This window comes from Pseudopodoces humilis, chromosome 21 (genome assembly GCF_049639895.1).
Source record: "Pseudopodoces humilis isolate 2021_Gansu_Grassland_sample_001 chromosome 21, ASM4963989v1, whole genome shotgun sequence".
In the NCBI taxonomy this organism is placed as follows: Eukaryota; Metazoa; Chordata; class Aves; order Passeriformes; family Paridae; genus Pseudopodoces; species Pseudopodoces humilis.
The window spans coordinates 2,033,368-2,057,511 of NC_142220.1; the positions used below are offsets into that span (position 1 = coordinate 2,033,368).

A 24,144-nucleotide genomic window follows, 5' to 3' on the forward strand; every position below is an offset into this window, starting at 1 on the left:
TTATCCAGGAATATTCCAATATTCCTGTGCTCCTTATCCAGGAATATTCCAATATTCCTGTGTGTCTTATCCAGGAATATTCCAATATTCCTGTGTGTCTTATCCAGGAATATTCCAATATTCCTGTGTGTCTTATCCAGGAATATTCCAATATTCCTGTGTGTCTTATCCAGGAATATTCCAATATTCCTGTGTGTCTTATCCAGGAATATTCCAATATTCCTGTCCTCCTTATCCAGGTCTGCAGATGTGAGAAATGCGCATATCCAGAAGTTGCCTTTAACACTTTAAAAATGAAAGTTTTGGATTGTTTTGAGGGGGATCTTTGCCCCCTGTGACTTGCACAGAGGCCGATTTGTGCCCCTCAAGGCCTGGGACTGGAGCTGTGTGCCTGCCCTTTGTGTGGAGCCGAGGGAAAAGGAGGGAAGGAGCTCCTGGATGGGAATTCAGCCCGTTCCAAGCTGCTCAGCCAGCCGTGTTTTTCCTGTTTCACTTCTCCAGGCAAACAGTGTGAAGGAGCGAGCAGATCTTATCAGAGCCCGTGTTAACAAAAATACATCAAATAAAAACCTGCTACATTGCAAATGTCAACACTCCACACACACACAAAAAATGATATCTAAACTGCAGTAGGGTTGATTTTATTGCCAAAGCAATTCCCAAAGATTGTTTTGAGAGACAACTTTGCTGTTTGGCCTCACAGGTGCTGTGAGGCTGTGAAAAAAATGCGTCTCTCATTTATTCCACATTACCTTCACAGGGGTGCTGTCACCAGAGACAGGAGCGTGGCAAAAGGAATTTCACCCTCTGGTTTGAAATTTACTGCCATTGTCCCCTGATTCACTCCAGGTTAGCTGGGAGTGGGATAAATTATCGGCCATCAAAATTAAATTAAATTCAGGAGTGATGAACACAGGCTCAGCGGGAGACTTATCCTATTTTGTACCCTATATGTTTTCCTGGGTGGTTTTTACTCCTGTTCCCACTGAATAAAATGGAATTACAGCATCACTTGCTCCTGCTCAGAGCCAGAGGCCTTCCAAATTCACACAAATCCAAAGGTGATTAATGAAACCCCAAATCACTGCCAAGGCCTGCCCCAAATCACGAGCTCAGGCTCATTCCTCTCTGGAACATTCCGTATGGTGTAAGCTCTGTCACCTCGGGATGAGAGGATCTTTGGGAGGTGAAGGCTTTGAAGAACATAAAGTGGTGTTTCCCACAGGAAAAAAAAAACCCAACAAACCAAAAAACATCACTTGGTGTTTTGGGAGCAACCGCAAGGCTGATCATGGGAGGGAAAGAAAGCGCGGATTAAGGAGAATGAAAAAGTGACCTCAGAGGTGCTGGAGCAATGCCAGGAGTGCTGGAACAAAGGGAAAGCCATGTGAGAGCAGCACTGGCCTGAAACATCCCTGAGGATGAGCCTCCAGCCCATCCCAACCTGAGAGCAATAATGGCTCCAAACATCTGTGAGGATGAGTTGATGCCTTTTGGGCTACCTAAAAACGGGGGCCAGGCAAAGTTAAGGGAATAAAAAGCAGTTCTGTTTATGGAAGGGCCTTCAGGGACATTTCAGGCAGATGAAGCCCACCCAAAATGGATGAGGGCTCACGGGTTGCACACTTTTATAAGTTGGGTCCATTTCCATCTTGGGGGTTAATCTCCCAATTCCAGCTCCAGGGAATGAAGTCATTTCCCCCAAGTTTGCTGCCCCCAACTCCCTTTTGTTTGCATCTCTCGGGGCCTGAGTGAGGTGTCCTTGATTGCCAGGCCTGGAGAGGAATTGTTGTGTCTGAGCCAAATGGGGAAGCAGCAGCTGGCACTGTGTGTGGAGTTTGGAGTTATCCACTGAAGAGCTGCAGGATCACAAATAGATGGGAAATACAAAAGCTGAAACCCTGAGGCATCAGCGCCTCCAGCCCATCCCAGTGCTGCAGGATGGAGCCATGTCCCTGCTGGACTCTGCTCCTGGTGTCTGCAGGAGCTGCCAGGGGCTCCAGCCACGCCGTGACGTGTGCTGATAATTATGATCTTATGCCATCGATTTGCTCTCAGGGTGTTTTTCCAATCAGGCTCGGAGATCTCTTTGTTCTGCCGTGTAAAACCCGGCTTTGAGGTCACTCCTCGCCTTCCACACCCTTGGCTGTTTATGGACACAAAGCTCCGAGCCCATTTCCCACTGAGGAAGACAAGAAACAGGTTGTGTCATTGTCTGGCTCAATTGTTCTCCAGGACTAATTCCAAGGAGAGGAACAGCTCACCAGCTTGGGGCTTTATTGTTGTAAAAGCCTCCTATCAACAATGAAAGGATGTGCAGGGTACCAGCCGTGAGACTGAGGGAAAAAAATCTGCTTTTCATATTGAAAATGAATGGGAACCACCTCCATTGATTGGAAAGGAGAACTGGTACAAGGTTCAAGGGCCACCTACTTAAAATGAGTGCTAAAGGCCATTTCTGATGCCACCAAAACATCAGCTCTGGGTTTCTGTGTGTGGCAGAGGCCTGTAGGGACATCCCAAGGGACACCAGCTTTTCTGTGCTTTCGGTTCAGGGTGGTGGGGACAGATTTTGGCAGCCTAACCTGCATCTCCTTAAAGCTGCAGGCAGCACATCCTCCTGTCCCGGTCCTGGGCATCGTATCCATTTAGACAGAACCCTGGGATCTTCCAGAATAAAAGGATCCTTATTGCAGGAGTTGGAAAAGCGTCAGGAGGGATGAAATATTTCCCCTCCACACCAAACAGGGAACCTTTTCTTCCAGCGCTGCTTTAGGACTTGCTCCTGCAAGGTCTTGTCTGTCAGCAAATGCAATCAGCTTTAAGAGCCTGAATTACCACGCTGGAAATGACTGGGAATTGTTTTGGTGATATAAAACCCGGCAAGCGCGGAAGTTCTCCGGCAGATTTGGGCCAGCACGCTCAGCACCCGGCAGGAAGGAGCCTTTGGTTCTCAGAATCATTCCTGGTGTCCAGGACAGCCACTCATCAGGGCTCCATGCAGGGAGCTTGGGTTTCACTGCCTTGGAAGATATTCCTCCCACCCCGCTGGGACACAGGGGCTCCGGCTGATTCGGAAAACAAAATGGTTAACGGCGTTTTCCCGAGTTTTTCCAGCGAGCAGGTTTGAGGTCTGTCACAAGCCGAAGAATTTGCAGGAATGGTGTCAATCTGATGTCACAGCGGCAATAAATCCTATTGTGCTGGATTACATTCTGCCCATTAAAACTGCTCTGACCCATTGTCATCCAAGTGGAACCACATTCCACTGCCTGCTCAAAAGGTTCTGATTTCACTCCCGATTGTTGCCAGGGCAACTGCACCTCCATCCAAAACTGCCTCGCCAATCACTGAACTGCGTTTGAGCAGACTGCAGATAAAGCAAAGCACTAATTACTTATTCCCACTGAAAAAGTCCAAATCAAACCTTTCTGAGGCCTGAATAGCAGAAACTCGAAGGAGTTGCTGGAGGGTTACTTGGGGTTTTTTTGCATGAGGCACCAATTGCCTCATTTCTTTGTGGAATAACTGGTTGTGGTGACAAAATAGCATGAAAATATTAATATTCTAAAGTCTATCCAGAGCAAGAGTGCACTGGAAATCTCACCACAGGCCGCTCCTGGAAAGCGTCCTCACTCAGTTGTGGAAAACTGAAAGGATTTTCATGAATAGTCAAACAGCTGCTGAAGGCTCGTGAGTGGAAATAGAAATATCTGAATTTCCCCGTTGAGATTTCTGGTGGAAAGTGGCCTGCGTTTTATGGCCTCTGCTTTTATGAAGTGAATATCATCTCCGTGGCTCAGATTCGTCCTAATCTATCTCTGAGTGGGACAAAGCCAGGTAGGAAATTGCTCTTTCTCCCAGGGCTGCTGGGAATCAGCATTTCCTGGAGAGCAGAAGGGGCCACTTGGCCATCCAAAACCGGGTCTGTAAAGTCAGGAGTGAGCAGGGCCAGGTGATGCAGGTTCTAAACAGTTCTAAACCACTCCTAAACAGTGCCCTGATGTTGAAATGCACAAAATTTGGTTCCAATTTGAAACCAGCTTGGGAGAGAATATTTTAAAAGGAGCTGGAGATGTTTTGTGAAGTTGTCTCAGGAATGGAGATGCCTTTATTAAACATGGAAATTTTCCAGCGTTTTTCCAGTAAAATTTTACTCTTTTATCCTTTCACACTCCTCTGTGAGCCCATCTTGGTTTTCCCTTGAAGAAAAATTGTCTGAAAAAAATGTTTGTTCACCAAATTTACTTTTTTTTTCTTTTTTTTTCAGTTTGTTTGCCAGACCGTTGATTTTTACCAAATGTCAGTCTTTAGATCTTCTCTGAGAAATGTTGACCCACTGTCCTGTACCATGACAGCAAGGAGAACCCCAAAATTAATTCAATGTTTCCTCAGCTGTTTCTTTCCAGAGGGAATGAAGGGCTGGAACCCTCTCCACCCCAGCATGTCAGCACAAAGAGCAGCTGAGGAGTTGGAGATTGTCCTCCCCTGCATGCACCCTCAGAACATGAATTTATCTGCTTTAAAAAGAGGAACCAAGGATGGAATCATGGCTGGAAAACGCAAGAAAGGAGCAGTTCCTCTTGAGATGCAGCACAGCCACTTCTCGAGTTCCAGCTCTGCCTCCTGCCAGACAGGACAGACAATTCCTCTTTTATAGCTGAAGATGGAAAGATGAAGAATGAAATCAAGACCTTAGCCTGGTTTAAAAGCAGGCAGAAATGTGGGGTGGAATTTGCTTGTGTTTATCACGTGGAGGGTTAATTGCACAATCAATTACTGCAAAGGGCGCTCCCTTCCCAAACCTCTCACCAAAACCTCGGGGTGGGAATACTGGGCAAGAAAGGCGACAAATGACAGAAAAAGGGGCAGAGCATCAGGCAATCTCCGGAATTTCAGCCACACCAGGGAACACTGAGGTGAGGGAGAAGCATCCTGGTGAAAGGCTTACCTTAAAAAAATCGAAACCCCCTCTAAAACATATCCCATAAACCCAAATGAAACCCATCTAAGAGAAAACACTGTAAGATAAAAAGATGTCTTGCTATTCATTCAAGCCTCTGGTTTACATGGTCTATAAAATGATATATGCAATCTACCATATATGTGCATTCCAGCGTATTCCACCTTAACAAATTGTTAAAAATTAAGAAAATAAAAATGATTTATACCTTCAATTATTATGGCACATTTTATATTTATACCATATATTTTTATGGCACCATAAAAGTCCTTATCAGATACTGAAACAAAAGCCCTTTATCCCTTAACCGTATCGAGCTCTTCATTTTAAAAGCGAGGTGAGGGAAAAGTGAGGTGAAAGGCAGAAACTTTCTGAGTGTGAAGTGTTTTCCTCCTGACCTTTCCACTGCTCAGAACCTCTGCTGGCAGAGGGGCTGCTCAGATTTCGACCTTTTTTTCCCGGGAACGCGTTTTTTGCTAAAGTTTTAGTTCTTTGGGAGAAGCTCCCCGAACAAACGAGCGATCCCTGCTCCTTCTGCCTCCGCAGTGACAGGCACAGAAATCCCGGGGAGTTCCTGGATGCTAATTCCGACGCTTCCAGCACAGAGCTGCTGCTACACTAATGAAGCCCATCTAAAATACGGATTGCCTGGGTAGAACCTGAATTTAGCGAGTTTGCAGCCGGTTAACTCAGATTGATCAGCCGGCATTTGCTGAGCGCTGCCAAACCATCCATCAAGTGCTGTAATAAAGCCTGGGTTTGTCAGGAATGGATGGGCTGTCCCAGCTCGGCTGATTTAGCAGCCCCGATCTCGTTATCTCACTGCACTCACACCTTTTCCAGAGCAGGAATCGGGAGAGTGCTCCATAATGTCTGCTCTGGTTCCAGAAAAGTCCAGAAGCATCGTGGAGTATGGGGTGGGGGAGAAGAGAAAAGAGAAAGAGAAAAGAGAAGATGCAGAAGTGCTGTGAGATTCATTAGTGAAGTCTTTGCAGATCAGGAAATCCAATTTTCCTCCCGTCCTTCTTTCAGTGACTAATTTCTCTTACTGTAACAAGGAGTAAAAAAGTTTATCTCCACCAAAATTTAAATATTCACTTCCTCTTCTCCACCCACTATGTTCACTGAAAAAGCACTTCCCTCTCTATGCCAGCTTGTGAGCAAGAAAGCTCACAACAATACTACAGAAAACACTCTAAAAGAAGGTTTTTTTATTTATTAAATGTTTATAATCACACTCTGTATCACCATCCCCTCAGGGAATGAGTCAGGGCTCCCAGGAGAGGAGAGGATCCCAGGAGAAAGGGAAAATGATGGAACACCAGGACTTTGCAGAGGTTTTTATCTGGACAGATAAAATCTGGATCCCCTCTGGATTTCCAGGCTTGTGGTGGCCACTGCCTGGAAAAGAGCTTTGATCCACAGCACAGGCAGGAGGATTTGAGGAAGGTCAACAAAAGGAAGATGCAGAAGCCAGGAGTGTGTAACCAAAGCCCTGGCAAAGGCATTCCAGGGCTCTCAGAGGCAGCAGCACTGTCTGTCTCTGGCTCCTTGTGGCTCTGTGTGCCAGGTGAGCTGCTGGGGACAGGTCCACAGGAGTGAACAGCCCAGGGACACAGCGAGGAGAGCAAATCCTGACCACCCTGCCTCTTGTGGGACCTCTCCAGACCCCCAGAAAGGTATCACAGAGTTTTACACCTTAAAATGTTTGCTCGGGGATATAGAAATAGAGGGATTTCTAAGGGGGATGAGCAGGATTCTTGCTTTCTCACCTTTTTTTTGGTGGATTTTCATGGCATAGGAGGGGGCAAAATCTCTCGGCAGGCTCCTTGCCCAGCCCCATCAGTGCCCAGGTGACACAGGCGCTCACACGGACACTCAGATCCAGCAAGCTGTGCCTATTCCTGCTCCCAGTTATCCCAGCAAACCCCGAGCAGGCTCCCAAGGCAGGGTGATCCCTCTGACTCATTGCAGCCAGCCTTTCTCACACTCTGCGAGCCGCAGTCTCCTCGGGGGGAGCTGCGAGCGCCTGTGCTGCTCTGCCCTGCTGGCTCAGGAACCCTCCGGAGATGCTGAGCCCCTCCAGGAGGGACAGAAAGGACAGAAGGGAAGGGAGGAGATGCCAAATCGGGCTCTGGGTGGTCCCACAGCCCATCCCCAGCAGGGCCCGGTGCTGCAGGAGAAGGTGGCAGAGCCCTGCAGTTGGCAGCTCCGGAAGGATTTCCCTCCTCTCTGACAAGTTCTCACCCTGATCTGCCGTAATTAGAGCCCGGCTCAGCCCTGCAATTACACAGCTTAGCACCCTCCCTAAGCACGGGATCCAACAAGCTCTGCCTCTCTTTAATATTCAAATTGAGGCGAATTCCAGCCGCACAAACCGTGTTTCCAAACAACAGCGAGCGAGCTGCCAGGTTCCACTCCAAACACCCCTCCAGCTGAACGAGGAGCAGTTTATTCCCACCCGGGCTGCCCAGTTGGTTTAAAGCTCTCTAAGGCAGCAGAATTTCTGTTTTCGTGTACAAACACAGAGGAAAGAGCAATTAGGGAAGTGAGAAATGGGCTTTACCTTAATGTCCTGCTGAGGTTTGAAAGAATCTCTGCTTCACTCCCTCTTTTCTTTTGCTCTGTCTCTCTCCCTCTCTTCTTGCATGGCTGGACTGACAGGTTGGCAGAGCTGAGAACGACAGGTTGGGTTTGTTTTTTTAGACACAACTCCTCCCCCTCTCAAAGAGAAGGAAAAAAAAAAACCAGAAAAAAAGAAAGAAAAAAGAAAGTTCACAGAAAATCCCGTCCTTTCAGCACATTGGAACTGGTGAGAAAAATGCTACTTTGGGGAGCCCAGCAGTTTCCCAATTGTTTTTCTCAAAAAGGCTCAAGGTCCGCTTTGCAATAAGTGTGAAGCAACCAAAGGATTTACACCAGGATCCGGCTTGACCCCAAACCTTCCCCATTTCCCTGATAAACTGCTCCAGAGGTAATTACAGCCCCTTCAGAGCAGCCTTGACAGGAGGGCTGTTGAAAAAGTGGAAAGGGCTTTTAGCAGGCAGCACAGACACCTTTGGGCCTTGGATTTTATCCTTGCATCCCAGCACCAGTCTGTGCAACAAATGTCTCCAAGAGATGGCTGAATTCCTCATTTTTCCCCCTCAGAACCCTGTGCTGCTGCTAACCTGCCCTCACAGCGGGTTATTTTAAATTCCTGCTTTACTCCATGCTCTGAATTGGTTGCATAGGGACCAGCTCAGCTCTGTCCCTGTCACCTGAGAGGATCCCAGAGAGCCGGGGGAGGTTTTTAACAGGTCACAGTGACCACAGAAATGAGGTCAGTGTAAAAAGCTTCCACTTCCACAGGCCTTTCCAGGTGTTCTGGCTCAGGTGGACAAAACCCATCCCTGGGAATGTTCAGGTTTTTAGAACCAAGATGCAAACACTGATTTTACCCCGGGTTTATCAATAAATTCTCAACTCGGGCTGTGTCAAATGAATTCAGTGCTGCTGGTGCCTGTGTCCTCCTGGCCATGCAGCTTTGCTGCTGGCAGCCCATGGCACGAGTTTTTGCTAATAAATGCCAGGAAAAAGCAGCCAAGAGGCTGGGGGCTGTGATGAAACAACTTCCACCCTCCCACTGCCCTGCAGCCTCCAACAGAACTGACAGCCGGTCTCTTTCAGTCTCTAAAGCTTTTTTAAGTTGGTGGTTTGGGCACAAATCTGCAATTTCCAGGTCTGTTCTCTGCAGAGTCGCTGCCTCTTCCCTACTCATCAAACAGAAAAACAAACATTTAATAGACTAATGACTGTCATCTGCAGGAATTTGCATCCCAGACTCCTTGGATAGAGCCCCACATCCTCTGGGACATGCACCTGGGCTGGGATAATGAGGGTTCAGAGGATTCCTTTACCCGGGTCACTGGTGTCACTCTGTGCTGAGCACCAGCAGCTCTGCAAAGCCAAAAGGGCTCCAAAACTCTTGGGGGGAAAAAAAACCCAACCCAGATTAATTTAAGATTACAGCCAGATGAATTAGAGGTGAAACCAGCGGGTCTCACACGGAGGCAGTGTGACATCATATCCAAAAATTCCTCCTTGCACTTGTTGCAAGCTCAGCTTTACCTCCTGTGCCAGGGGAGGGCCACATCCATCTCCTCCATCTATTCCTGGAGTGATTTCCAGCCCTCCTGCAGAACTCACACCCTGCCCCTTTCAGCTGTGCTCAGCTGGGCTCAGCTCCCCACTCGAGATCAGGGAGAGATGCAGCAGAAAGCTCAGAATTCCCTCCTGCCTCAGAGACAGCTCCCCAAACCCAGACACAACCGGGCAAAGTTCAGCCCTGATGGATCATGGCTGGAGGCACCACTGCCTGCTGGGGGAAGCGAGGAACTGTTCTTCAGGTTACAGCACGGTCACAGCCTGCAGCTTTCTGCCCGAATTTCCAGTGCAGATGCACGGGGATAAGAATTCAGCAGCGTTAAGCGCACGCCAGTGGCAGCACTGCTGTGTCAAAGGTGGATTTCCCAGCAGAAATCCAACCAGTCTGGCTCTGCTTCGGGTTTTTATCAGTCCTCCCTCCTCAGCTGCATGAGGTTGGAGATCCAGACTCTTCAAAAGATTTGCAGCTTGAAGAATCTTTAAGATCTTTTAGCAGAGGGGTTTGTTCTCTTTATTGGTTCAGGTTTCTTGCCCTGGCACCAAGAAATCACCAAAAACATGCCTGGCATGATGCTCTTGCCTTACCTCTGACATTTTCAGCCCACATGGGTGTCCTGGAGAGGGAGGGAAGCTGAAGAGCATCACAAGGAGAGGGAAATCTCCAATCTCCAGCTGCAGCTTCCAGCCCAATCCCAGTCCAGCCCTGGAGTGGGACAGGTTTTTGTCAAGGTTGTGTCTGCTAAGGGTGAATTAAAGCCAGGAGCCCTCAGTTCTCAGCAAACACAGTTGCTATAAGAGCTGAAAAACAGTCAATAAATGCACTTCAATTAAGCACTGCGGTGAGGTCAGATTTCTTGTTTTTCCTGTTTCACCAGCAAGTTTCAAGACAGCCTCATAATGAACCCTGGGAGCACAGCTCGTTACAGCATCAGAAAAGTTGCAAAATTGCACCCAACTTTGGGTTGTTATGTTCTGGTAGCTACACTCCCTGAAGGGGAAAAGAATCAAAGAGGAAGGAGCGTGTCTCATAAGGTAGGAACTTAATCCCAAATGCCTTGGTGCCAATGAGGAGATTCCCATGGTTTCAGTGGGTTTGGGATCAATACTAATGTGTGGAAAAATTAAATGACTCAAACTGCTGCCTGCAAAGAGGTGACAGTGGAAAAGTAGTGAAACAAACAACAAAGGGAATAAAAAGTTAGCTCATGCACCAGTCCAAACGTGGAGAGGATGGGAATTGGATGTGTTTTTGTGGTTACCTGGTGGAGTGTGGGTGAAAGGAAAGGTTTATTTTTCCTGTTGTGTGACTCTAATTGTTTTACCATGCATGATCCCTCTCTTAGTGCCACTTACTCAATGTGTGATGAAGGGGATGCAGGCAGTAGCTGTGCCTACAGACCCAGCAATGGCTACAAAAACAATTGCAAAACCAAAAAAGAGCCAGGAACAGGGAGTAAAGTCAGTGATAACTAAGGTTTGTAAAGACAATTATTGAGAAAATCAAAAGAAGAGGGATTGAAAGGAATGGGAAGGAGCTGACTTCACAAACAAACTGTGGGCCTGGTGGATAAGGCCAGATGTGGAGAAGGGAAAGAAGCAATGGGGGGAACCATAAATTCCATAGGAATTCCACATTCTGTTACTCCCTCCAAGCTGTGGATTTAGAGAAAAAGAAGAGAGACACAAGGGAAAACAAAGATGAGAAAGGGGTATGAGGGGTTTTGGGAAGTCTGTACCTCCCAAGTACCTCAGCCAATGGAGAAGGAGAGTGGGAAATGTGGTCAGGAAATTGGGATAAAAAGGAGGCTGCATCCTCTTAAAATTTTGGGAGTCCCCATGGGGAGTGCCCCGTGGGCTCGCCCTTTATTGGAGCAAAGTTACAGGACTCCTCTGTCTCCTTTTTGGACATAAACCTCTGGTGTTTGTGGATTCATTTTCCTGACACTGAGATAAATCCCGTGTTTTCACATCAGGCTGGTGTTTCCCACTGATTCCCAAGTGGATTTGTGTTCCCTGATTCCCTGTCCTGCCTTGCAAACCCCTCCCTCGATGCCTGCAGACGTCCCTCGTCCCTCCCAACTCAGCAGACCCCGGAACCATCCGTGTAGTGCAGAAGGAGAAAGGGGAAAAAACACATTTCAATCCCCAGCTTTTTATCCTTGGAGCGTGTGGATCCCTCCATCCACCCCGCAGTGGCCACTGATCCCAATCCACCACCTCAAACCCCAGCAAACACGTGCAGAACCCGTTTTGCAGCCTGGCTGGGGCTGTTGCTCTAAGTTTCCACCCATTCCCAGCTCAAACTCTCTTTTAATTCCATAAAAACGGCAGGTGCTGAATGTTTGATCGGGCAGGGAGGAGGTCCCTGCAGGGAAGAGCAGCTCAGGGGACCTTCAGTGCTTGTAGAGTGGTGGTCCCATGAAAATCAGCACAAAAGTCTCTGTTTGGGGGCTGTCACAGAGCCTCTGGCACACCAAGAGGTTGTGCAGGGTGTTGGGAAGGACAGGAGAGCTCCAGTCCTTTTCCATGTGAGCAGGGACTGAATAATTCACCAAGAAATCAGCTGGCCAGTGTGGAAATAATTTGAAATTAACCGAGCCCTTAGGTATGACATTAACTGGATCTCTAGGGAAGGATGTGGATTACTGCAGCTGAATAGAGCCCTTATTTATCAGATGGAAAAGGTTAATGTCATTTCCTCTCCTTTCCTCCATGGTTTTCCTCACCACATCCCCGTTTCTGGCGAGCAGGAGGTGCAGACAGTGTAAGAACATGTGCTTGATTGTTTAAATCACCAGAGCTGTTACTTGGGCCAGGGAGGGGAGTAAGAAATTAAGATTTCTGCTGGTTTCCTGGGGAGAATTACAGGGCTAGGAAACATAAAACACGGAGGAAAGGAAAGGAAATGGGTTTTGGAGCACCTGGGCTTTGATTTGACATCCAAGAGTCCTAACTCAAGGAGGGAGTTTGTGCATTCTCATCTACCGTGGTGCCTAATGGGGACCAGGATCAAACAAATCTAATATTCTCATTCCATACTTTATAAAGCAGGAGTGCATTAAGAAAGGTCATTTTTTTTAATTCCCTAATGAAGTTTGAATACAGTTAAATTAAGTTCTACTAATAAAGAGTCTATGCTTTTTTTTTTTTTCTAATTTGCCTCTGGAGTCTCTAGAGCTGTTGACCTAAAGATAAATATCAGAGCAGTTCAGCTATCTATTATGTGCTCTGCTAATGATGTCAACAAGTTAATTCTAATGTCAACTGGGGAGAAAATTTCCATGTCAGGACTGAGCTTGGGCTAAGAGGAAACAAAAAGCTCTTTTTGTGGTAAAAAGCTCAAGACACCCAGGTTGGTTTCTCTGTCTCTGGCACAGGGATAATCCAGGTAGGGATATTCTCCTTCTGCAATAACTAAGATGGACCTAAACCACGCTGAATTCAGAACTTCAAGAGAAGGATAAATGTTTCTGACCATTTTGGAAAGTCAGGATTGCAGGTGCTGGCTCCTGTCTGTCCATGAAGAAGGATGAGTGTGGCATTGGGATTTGGCTGCTGACCACAGCTCTTCTCCCCTCCGAGGTCTGCAGGTGCTCTCTGGGCACCTCCTGCACATTTCTGCTTGCCTTGCCAGAGCTCAGAGCTGCTCTGAGCTCCTCACCACCCTCTGGTTTTCCAAAGTTTTTAATTCCTTTCCTTAATTCCAGCTAGGCCCCATAAAGAGGCACCTGAATGCAGCTGTTGGTCTCCCTGACTGCACAAGATGTGAAATCACCTCCCAGTTTCCAGCTCCAGCTCCAAGCTGGACAAACCTCAGGCACACTCCTTTCCTCTCTCCACATCCCATGGAAAGAAATCCAGACTGAAGGGACAGCGAGGGCCAGGACTCCTGGGTGATTCTGAGGTTGCTTTCCTGGCCCCAGCTTTCCATCCCTGACCTGAGTCAGTGGCTTTACCTTGCAGAGGTGCCTTGAGGACAAAAATTCCATATTTCAGGGCACGGCAGCGGGGCTGGCTAATTCCAGCTCTGAAGGCAATGGGGACAGAGATGCCCATTGACTCATGTGGGATTTGCAATGAGCCCTTATCCATTTTACATTGGGCCTGAGCAGCCATCTGAGGATAGCAGGGACTGACTCTTAATTCCTCAGCGGGTAAACAATCAGCATCCCACTTAGAATGGAGTCAATTAATGGATGTAGCCAAGGCAACCCCTTGGTGGCTCCTGAGTTGGCTTCATGGGCTATTTGCAGGCTATGAAAAGAGCTGAGTGCATCTGCTCTCAGTTTTTTTTTCTGCTCGTCCATAAAGGAAAAGCTTTCCTGGACAACCAGGCAGCGAGGATAAAGCAAATAGCCTTTCCCAGAAAGCCAACCTTGACTTTGTTATAATTGCTGTGTAAATATAATCCCACTCATCAATTAAATGCTGCTCTCCAGGGCTGGAACATTATCCATGTTCATGGGGATGGAATCCCTGTCAATTCGCTCGGCTAACTCCATATTCATGGGCTTTAGCCTTGGGAAAGAGAATGTGATTGCTTGAATAAATTCAGCCGCCACCTCCAGCACCCCTGGATCAGCTGACAAGCGTCAGTCTGGCTGGAAGAGGGGCTCAGAAATAAATTGCCATGGAAATCCTAAATATTCTGCCCTCAGCAGGGGGATTCAGATAGGATAGTTGATAAATAGAAATAACTCAGCCCTTGCCAACCTCTGTGCTGACCCCTTGGTCCTACAGGTGTTACCGAGAATCAGAAATTTGGGGTTTTTTTTCAAAAGTGTTTGAGTAAGAAAAGTTCTGGGTTTTCACCAGCATTCACAATTCCAGGTCCTGTATTCCTTGCAGATCTCTCCCAGAACCTCCCACTGCCCATGCACAGCCTCTCCAGTGGGGTTCCAAGATTTTTGAGCTGTCTGGATGCAGCCAGTTCCAGAGGCCAGAGGGCAATTGCTAACGGGCTCTGCCCACGGAGCTGTTGCTGCTCAGCAGCAGCCCTTGCCCTGGGGGTGACCTGTGCTCCCTGTCCCTGCCCAGCCCGGGGCCAGCCAGCACCTGACCCCTGCTTTATGGTCCTTGTTCTGTGTGACTGAACATTCCTAATAATTCAGAACGGCTCCGTGGCTCTGCTGTTTCCCCAGCACGGTTGCAAACTTTACAACCCCAAATACAACCTGGGAATGGATTTCCCTCTCAGGCAGGATCCAGCAGCTGTTCAACAACAGCCAGCACTCCCCTGCAGCAGTTTAGCACCAGGCCTGACGTGTGTCCTGCCTCATTAGGCTGAGGAAATTCAGGCTGGAGACAAATCTTGGCCCTGTGCTGGCAAAGCAGCGCAAGAGCTCAGTACTGGGGGCATTAAACACTGCTGGCGTTTAAAATCTCAGTGTGTTTCATAAGGGAGGAGAAACAGTTCCATGGAACACAGTGGAGGTTGTCCATGGACTTTGGGGTGCTGGAGTGACCCCAAAGGAGAACAATTGAGGGAGAAAGGGTCTGGAGCACCAGGAGCGGCTGAGGGAGCTGGGAAAGGGGCTCAGCATGGGGAAAAGTTGGCTCTGCACAACTCCCTGACAGGAGCGTGGAGAGAGGTGGGGTCTGTCTCTTCTCCCAAACAACAAGTGATAGGACAAGAGGAAACAGCCTCAAGTTGTACCAGCGGAGGTTTAGGTTGGATATCAGGAAGAATTTTTAGGCAGAAAAGGCTGCCCAACCCTGGCACAGATGCCCAGGGCAGTGGTGGAGTCCCCATCCCTGGAGGGATTCAGAAGTTGTGCAGATGTGGCACCTGGGGACATGGGGCAGTGGATTTGGCCATGTTGGGTTAATGGTTGAACTCAGAGAGTTCAGAGGTCTTTTCCAGTCTCAACACTCCTGTCCCTCAATCCTAAAACCAACTTTGGGGCAGGAATATTGCTTTGAACAACTTTTCTTCCAGACAGCGGTGTTGGAGCACTTGGACACTGCTTCCCTTTGTGGAAAATCATTGGAAAATAGGGGTCAGGAGGCGGGGGTTGGGGTCAGGTGTGGGTCAGGTGTGCATTGGACATGGGATGGACACGGGATGGACACGGGATGGACACGGATCAGACACGGGATGGGTGAGGTCAGACAGGGGTTGGACATGGGTTGGGTGCAGGTGGACACAGGATGGACATGGATCAGACACAGGATGGGTGGAGTTGGACACGAGATGGGTGCAGAGCAGATGGACACGGGTTGGACACGGTTTGGGTGCGGTCGGACACAGGTTGGACACGAGTTGGGTGCGGTCACGCACACTTTGGGTGTGGTCACACACGAGATGGGTGCGGTCACACACAGTTTGGGTGCGGTCACACACAGTTTGGGTGTGGTCACACACGGTTTGGGTGCGGTCACACACAGTTTGGGTGTGGTCACACACGGTTTGGGTGCGGTCACACACAGTTTGGGTGCGGTCACACACAGTTTGGGTGCGGTTGGACACAGTTTGGGTGTGGTCACACACAGTTTGGGTGCGGTCACACACGAGATGGGTGCAGTCACACACACTTTGGGTGTGGTCACACACAGTTTGGGTGCGGTCACACACAGTTTGGGTGCGGTCACACACGGTTTGGGTGCGGTCACACACACTTTGGGTGTGGTCACACACAGTTTGGGTGCGGTCACACACAGTTTGGGTGCAGTCACACACAGTTTGGGTGCGGTCACACGGTTTGGGTGTGGTCACACACAGTTTGGGTGTGGTCACACACAGTTTGGGTGCAGTCACACACAGTTTGGGTGCGGTCACACGGTTTGGGTGTGGTCACACACAGTTTGGGTGTGGTCACACACAGTTTGGGTGCGGTCACACACAGTTTGGGTGCGGTTGGACACAGTTTGGGTGCGGTCACACACGGGATGGGTGCGGTCACACACAGTTTGGGTGCGGTCACACACAGTTTGGGTGTGGTCACACACGGGATGGGTGCGGTCACACACAGTTTGGGTGCGGTCACACACGGTTTGGGTGCGGTCACACACGGTTTGGGTGCGGTCACACACACTTTGGGTGTGGTCACACACAGTTTGGGTGCGGTCACACGGTTTGGGTGCGGTCACACACGGTTTGGGTGCGGTCACACACGGGATGGGTGCGGTCACACACGGTTTGGGTGCGGTCACACACAGTTTGGGTGCGGTCACACACAGTTTGGGTGCGGTCACACACAGTTTGGGTGCGGTTGGACACAGTTTGGGTGCGGGCAGGCCGGCGCTATCCCTTCAGCACCACAGCGGCTCCGGCAGCGCTGGAAGGGAAACCCCCGACATCCCCCGGCCCCAGCGGGACGAGCTCAATCCTCCCCCGTGCAGAGCGAAATAAAAAAAGAAAAAGCCCTTCTGGCAGTTTAGGTTTCATAGGGGTTTGTGCTGGAAAACAAATTAACCTAAGAGGATTTGGGGAATTCAAGCTGGGAACAAAAGACAAGGTGGAAGTGTCTGAGTTTTGAAAATGTGCCCAAGGCCCTGACCGGCAAATCCTTTCTCTGAATGCTCTTGCTAAGCCCTTTCATCAGCACTAAAGGAATACAGAGAAAATGTGTTGGTTTTTTTTTTTTTCTGCAGAAAAGATTACCTGGAAATTATTTTCAGTAAAATATTGGTTGTGCTTTCTCCTCTTCTCAAAAAAATGTTTCTGTTCATGGAATTATATCAGAAGAAAATTTAGCAGCCACTAAATCTGTGGATCTGATCTGGTAATTTAATAAAACCATCATTTGGTTTAATGAGGGTTGGAATTAATTAGTCCAAGGCATATCTCTTGAACATTAATAATTAATTTTGGGCTGAGGCTGTTTCATAGAATCATGGAATGATTTGGGTTGGAAGGGACTTTAAAGTTCATCCCATGGAGAGAGGGGATTTCTAAACACTGGTGGAAGAGTTTGCTTAAAGGACTGGATTTCTCTTCCTCCAATAGTTTGTCATTTACTTTTGGCAACTTTCAAGTCTTTGCGCTGAACAAAGCAAAGAATTGTGCAGAGTAGATTGAGAATTTAAAAAAAAAAAATCTTCATCACGAAGGGCTGAGAAGCAGGAGCAAGAAAATGTTCTTACCAGACAAAGCTCCCTCACATCGTGTGCACAAAAACTCAGCATTTCATGTGCTACAATCCCATCTTTGTGCACTTTAAAAAACCCAGTTTTAGAGATCTCTAAATGATATTTCAGTGATAGACCAGTGCTGTGTATTCTGTGTATTGCAGTGCCTTTCAAAAGGATGTGAGACAATCTTATCTGCATCAATAGTTTGTGTTTCGTCTATTTTGCGTTTCCAAATATAAGAATAATTTGATGCTTTGTTGGTTTAGTGATGGGATCTGATTTGGGTTATCAAAGGAAGTGTTGTAAAAGCCTTGGGTGCCCTTCCTGAATACTCCAACCATCGCTGTCTCCTCACCCAGGTGTTCTCAGCCACAGCCTGCCCTTGGTTCCACAGCTATGAAAGCAAACAGACACAGCTCAGACTGCACAACCCCTCCCTAAATACTCTCATTTTCCTGCTTTCCACCACCCCAGAGCTGCCTCGGGTGCTTCACCCTCGGATGGAGCGAGGAGAGTTCCTCGCTCCGGGATTCCTGCAGGGATTTTTTGGCAGAGCTGGGAGCTCCTGTGCAGCTCTGCCAGCACTGCCAGCAGAGGGGGAGAGTCAGAGACAGAGCTGGGATTTCATCCAGCATCCACCCAGCTCAGTGGGAATATCCTCAAAAACAGAAGGAAAAACTTCCCACTAGAGTGATATTTTCCAGCTCCTGCCCACAGCCCCACCTCTCCTTGCTCTTTGATTTAGCATTTACCACTTTTTCTCAACAAATTAAAAAAAACCCAAACAACTGCAAAAGGCCACATCTGGCCTCAGGAATCACGATGAAGATGGGAAAAAACCCTCCTGGAGCAGAACAAAAAGGCCCTGAGCAGCTCTGAGCAGAGACTGCATGCCAGCCCTCATGCCCATAATAAATCTGCATTTGATCATGAGCTCTAAGTCCTTAAGCACATTGTAAAAATGGGGCAAATCCTCTTTGGGAATTTACTGACTTAAAAAAAAGGAAAAGCAACATAATTCCATTTATTTTAACATCATTAGATGCTGAAAAAGAAACCCTGATCATATCATGGGATGTATTTCTGTTATTATCTGTGCTTTTTAAGGCTTGATTGCTGGGACACAAAGGAATCTTGTGCTGTGGAGTTATGTGGGAAATCAGAAGCTGGAATGAGGAATAAAACCCAGTTCCTCCTTTGCACTTTTTTCCCCAAGAAAGTCTAAGGTATTTATTGTCAGGATAATGGCACCGAGATTGGATGGGGCAGTGGTGCTGGAAAATGAGGTTTTTCCACCCTCTGTTCCTGTGTCCATGAAGGAAAATAAAGTGAAATCCAATGTATCCTATCATTCAGTATCAGCAACATGGTTTGGGGACTGGCTTCCCAAAAAATCCCAAAAAAACCCAACTAAACCTCAACCAATGAACCAAAACCCCTCCACAGCTCCAGGTCCTGTTGGGCTGGGGATTTTGCTGCTGGTTCCCAGAGCCAGAAATTAACTCAGCCACAAGGAGTTTGTCTGCTTCTAATATGAGCAAAATAGAATTAAGGCACTTCTCCTTTCCCTCCTTTTTTCTCCGGAAGATCCCTCTGGGAAACTCCTTTTCCACTTTTTTTCCTCAGCCACTTCAGCTCTGGAGCTGAGATGAGGCAGCTGGGCTGGCCTGTGGGATTATCCAGGAGAAAGCCATGAGCTTGTCCTGAGGAGTGTTTGCTTTCCCCAGCAGGCAGAGTGTCCTCTCCTGAGGATTCCAGCTCTCCCTGCTCCGTTGGCTCCCTGGCTCCCTGACAAGAGCTGGATCTTCAAAGCTCTCCTTGCCCTTTTGATGCCATCATCTGTATTTGCATTTCGTGGCACCCAGAGCAAGCCAGGCAAATTCCTTTAAAGTCCAATTTATGCTTTGTAGAATTGCCAGATTGGGGGGGGGGGGGAAACGCTCAGGAAATGGAGAAATCTCTGGGCTCTTAACAAACATTAAACTCCTGATAAAAATGATGATAAATTCATCCTCTGTTGCCCCAGGTCACCTTTGAACAGCCACAAGGTTCTTGATCACTTTGCCAACTCCCCCATTTTTTAGAGGCCAGGTTTGTGTTTTGTTCTGGTTTCTTTGCTTGTTTATCTCTTAATCTTTGGGTAAATTGCAGCATCTGAATCTGGCCATTGTAGGAAGGGGTTCAAAGCTTCTCACTTAATTCATAGCCAAGGTTTCCATTTCCTCAAATCAGACAACTCTTCGTTTATTTTTCCTATGTTATGATTTACATTTCCAGGGTCACTTGGGCCTGTACTGACAATATTCCAATAAATAATAATTTATACCACCAATACTCCCATTCATTCCAGGATTCTTCAGTGGGGGAGAAATGACTGAACCTCTCTAGACGTGGTGGAAGGTTTGGAAATGTCCATTGGCCACATTATCATCCCTTGCTGATGGAGCCATGACCCCCAAAATAAACAGCTGGAGCTGGACACAGAATATTTCCTAAAGGATGAATTGTTCTGAACATGAAAAGCTTCCATTCTATTATTTTTTATATAAATTTATATCGCAACAAATAAAAGAAATATATTTGAGCAAGTGAGCCTAACCCTCTGAGGACCAGTTTTGAGACACCACATAGCACACACATGAAATATTATTTAAAAGCAAATATTCATGGTTTATAAACAAATACTCATGATTTAAAAACAAGTATTCCCATCACACTGACAGAGCACCCAGAACAAACACGAGATGAGGGTCCCTGTCCTTTTCTGTGCTGTGCTGAGGGAATTTGCCTCAGCAAGAAGTTTTCTTCTAGAATCCACTTTACCCAAGAGCAGAGAGAAAAAAAATCAAAGGTGGAAGATGAATGTAAATGGTACAACCAGACTGGGTGAGCTCAGTGAAAGGGCTGATGTAAATGTAGATTTGCCCTAGTGCAGGGAGAAAAAGAGACAAACCTTCACAGACTTGAGCATAAAACATGAAAATACAAAAATTATTAGAAGAGGAATAAAAAACCAGTTAAAGAGACAAGGCTGTTGGTATGGAGGAAAAAAGCAATGGACAAGAGTGTACCAGGGAATAAATAAATTCACTCTTTATGGCTAGAGACACATCAGTTTGGGTCAAATTAGGATGAAATCAGCTGGATTTATGCAGTGATTAAGAGACACAATCCAGCCAAGCTGGCTGCTGCCAGGTTGTTCTGGCCCAACAGAAGAGCAGAACCCAGGAATGCGCAGGGATGGAAATGGAAAGGACACAAAAGGAGCTTTACCTTTGCTCAGGCAGCCACCAGGAAGTTCTTTGGAGGCTCCTCCGTGTCCCTCTGGCAGCAGCTCTGCAATCTGTGCAGAAAAACAGGGGCTGGGTTAATAATAAAGAAAGGCACGAGCTGTGAACGCCAAAGACTCGGGTTAAACATTGACTCTGGTTCTTGGGAGCGAGCTCGGGGGGTCTGCCTGGCTGCACCTTGAGGATCACCCAAGCTGCTCCTCAGCAGCCTCTTCCCAGCTGGGACACTCCAGGCAGGGAGCTGGGGCCACCCTGCACATCCAGGGGAGCCTTTCCAAGGCAAGGAGCAGGAAACTCTCCCAGGTAATAAAAGCCCTTCATCATTCAAATGGTTCTGCAAATATTTACCCATGAGATTGGGTTTGGAGTTAGCCACTGATAGACAACTTCAGAATAAACAGGCTCAGTTTGTAGTAGGGTCTATTTTATTTATTTTTTTTTTTTCCTGTAAGAAGTCTTTTGTTTCTAGATTAGCATGAGGTTAAGGTAAGGACTTCCAGCCTGCACAAGAAGTGCAATCTCATTTTCTGTTGAAATCGCACACTGTGTCCTTTTCTGTGCTGATGGAATTTGCCTCAGCAAGAAGTTTTCTTCTAGAATTCACTTCACCCAAGAGCAGAGAGAAAAAAATCAAAGGTGCAGGATGAATGCAAATGGTACAGCTGGACTGGGTGAGTTCAGTGGAAGGACTGATGTAAACACACAACTTCCCAGAGTCCTTCCTCTTCACAGGGACAAAAAGATCCCTGGACAAAGGTGAGCACAACCTTCATCCCCACACAGGAGCTCTGCAGCATTGAGACCTTTCAGAATTGTTTCAGCTCCTGCTTTTCCTTTTTCACATCATGTTCAGGCTGTTCACTGAAGATTAATGCAGGCACTTGAAGATGAATTTGAACCACGTGGATTTCTGGGTATGGTTCGTGCAATCCCTGCCCAGGGACCATGTCTGAAGCTGGGACATGAAATGAGAAGAGAAACCCAAATCTAAAGGACTGAACTGGAATGAGTTGGTCCAAGGTGTGGCAATGTGTCTAAATCCATGGTGGGTTTGTATTTAGATAAAAAAAAGCCAGTTTTGACTCTTTTCATGTCAGCTCAGCTCTCCAGCACTGCCCTGACCTGGAGAGAGGAGCACAACTCCCCAGAGCTGCCCAGCTCAGGGCAAAACTCCTTTTTCTGTCTGTTCTGGTGCTGCTCTGGGTTCTGTGAGGTGACAGCAGTCCCTGCCTGAGCATTTTCACAGCCCCAGGTACACTGGAAATCCAGCCCCACTTTGGTAGTTCTGTAATACAAATTAATAACAATAACTAGACTTGACTGCTTGACAAAAAGCAAATAGTTCGGAAAAAGCTGTCTTAAATCTTTCTGTCCCACTTCCCCAGACCAAAAAAAAATCTCTAAATGTTATTTCTTTTGGCAGCTGAAATCTAATCCTACCTTGGTTAACATAACAGAGAGAACAGGAAGCGCTGTGAAGGAATTTTTCATTCCCTGGGACGTCTTTGATCCCGCTCCCCTCCCTTTTCCTATCAGGTAATTTTCAAATCTCGATGTTTCCAGTTAGTCTACGGATCTTCTTGTTTTGTCTACTCCAGGCAAGCCTTATTTAACTCCCATTTCAGGGATGAAAAACTGCCCTGCATTGAGACTTCGCTGTTGTGTAAGCCGGAACCTGAGAACTCCAGAATCCAGGAGGGAATCCGACTAAAATTCACAAATTTTTTTGGTGGAAAACCAATTATGGCTTTGCTTCAGCACAGGCAAGGGGCATTCAAACATTGCAGCAACCCCAAACAAACCCTTCAAGCATTTTCTCCTGCAGCCACCACTTTTTGTCGCTCAGTTTGACTTCCTGACATACGGAGGGAATTTTCTTTCACCATTCTCCATCTCGGCTTGTGCCCACCTAAAATTTGCAAAGCTCCAAACAAATTAATGTCTGATTAATATTTGGGGTTCTGGAGGAATGTGTCCAGCCTTTTTCCAGTCCCACGTGGAATGCAAGGCTGCATCTCTGCTTTGGGCAATAAAACAAGTCATAATTAAAATATTTATGATCCTGAAAGGGCTGGATTACCACAGAGCAGCCTCCTGCTCATAGCCAGGACAAGTCTGGAGCACTCCAAAGCAGGAGAAAACATAAAAATCATAAAAATGACACCAAGATCATCTCAGAGCAACACCACAGCCCCTCTGCCTGCAGAGGGGTAAAACACACATCCAAAACAATGCAAATATTTCTGTGGAAATGTTGTACCTTTATTTATCCTTTTTCTACTCTTCATCCACACTTTTGCTGTCACAGTTCCGCTTATCCCACAGATCACCAGGAAATAAAATTTCATCCTCAACTCCCCTCCTCTCTTCATGTTAAAGGGTTTGTTTGCCATCACCTGAGGATCATTCTCTCCCACTCCCACCAGTTCCTGGGGTTTTTAAGGCTGTGAGGGAAGGGGAGATCAGAAGAAAGACGTGGCAGCTTTTTTGTTGTTTTTAAGTGAAGGAATAAGCTTGGGAAACGCAGTCCCTGACTTTGTATCCAGCACCTCTAGGACCATCAGATCCTTCTGGTGCACAGCAGGAAGGTCCCGCAGCTCCCAGTGCTCCCTGGGATCTTGCAAATATCCTTTCTGTCATTCTGGGATTTAAGACAGCACAACTGACAGGAAAAAGAAGTTTAGGAAGTCATTGGGAAAAACAAAAATCATTGGCGTGATTCTGCAGGTTACTAAGACTTAATGATTTGTTATTTCCAATTTAATCTTTGTGCTTTCTTATGGAAGCAGACTATTTTGAGGTGAGAGTTCTTCATTAAATTAAAACAAAAAATAAAAAAAAACCCAAAAAATAAAAAAAAAAACCAACAAAAAACCCCAGAACAATTAATGGAATGAAACTGGAATGCCAAAGCGTGCTGCATTGTCAGATGCATTTATGCAACTCTTCCAGTAGCCCTGAGGAGTCGTAGGCCTGTGTTTCCCTGCCCCTGTGCCTTCCTGGCTTTCAAAGGGCCGGGAGAGGAATTGCTATTTTGAAAAGCAGCACAATAAAGTTTTATTAGACAGAACAGGCTGGTTCTGTCCTGGGCTGGCCCAGTGGCAGCGCTGGATGGAGGAAGCCCCAGGCCAAGCACAATAAGGAGAGAAGCTCTGGAATGTGACATTGGCATTTGTCTCCAGCGGATTCCTCACCTTGGAAGGAAGATTTCACTCCTCAGGAAACTCTTTTCTTCCTGTTCATTGACAGCTGCAAAATAAGAGAGTTGTTATCCATCAGTTGTAGGGTTCAAAAATAGCTCTGAGCCCCACCAAGAGCCCCTTGGCAGCCCAGGAGAGCCCCCCTTGCTGCAATTTCTGGTGCTTTGGTTAAGCTTCCAAATATCCTGAGAGATGTGACCCCTCTCATTTCCCTCTGCAGACTCTCCCAGCTAAGAAATAGTTTAAAAAGTTTTCCCTGCTAAATACTAAACACCCTCACCCCTTTACAAATGGTTGCTGAGATGTTTCCTTTCCCTTTCGCCTGGCTGATTTTAATTTCTCTAATTCTTTGGCATATCTAGTGGGCGGAAAATGTTATAAATTAGTAAATTCCTTTCCTGCACGGAGCTGAAAAAGGAGCCTGGGGTCAGCTGCAGGTTTCACAGGACTGTGGCCAACCCTGGTGCTCACC

At 47.2% G+C, this 24,144-nt stretch overlaps 1 protein-coding gene across 6 annotated transcripts in view; it reads right to left on the minus strand.

The window, feature by feature from the left end:
- The window catches only part of KCNJ16 (potassium inwardly rectifying channel subfamily J member 16), a 31,268-nt gene extending 10,743 nt beyond the window's left edge, over positions 1–20,525 (minus strand). The window contains exons 1-3 of one of the 6 annotated variants that reach the window (XM_088065419.1): positions 20,456–20,504; positions 9,695–9,812; positions 7,530–7,637 (exon numbers count right to left, since the gene is read on the minus strand). The gene's annotated coding sequence lies outside the window, so the exon portion shown is untranslated. Of the gene's footprint in view, positions 1–7,529; positions 7,685–9,694; positions 9,908–20,455 lie in introns of all 6 variants that reach the window. The other 5 variants (XM_088065417.1, XM_088065418.1, XM_088065416.1 and 2 more) reach the window with 5 other exon arrangements.
- Between the last annotated feature and the right edge of the window lie 3,619 nt (positions 20,526–24,144).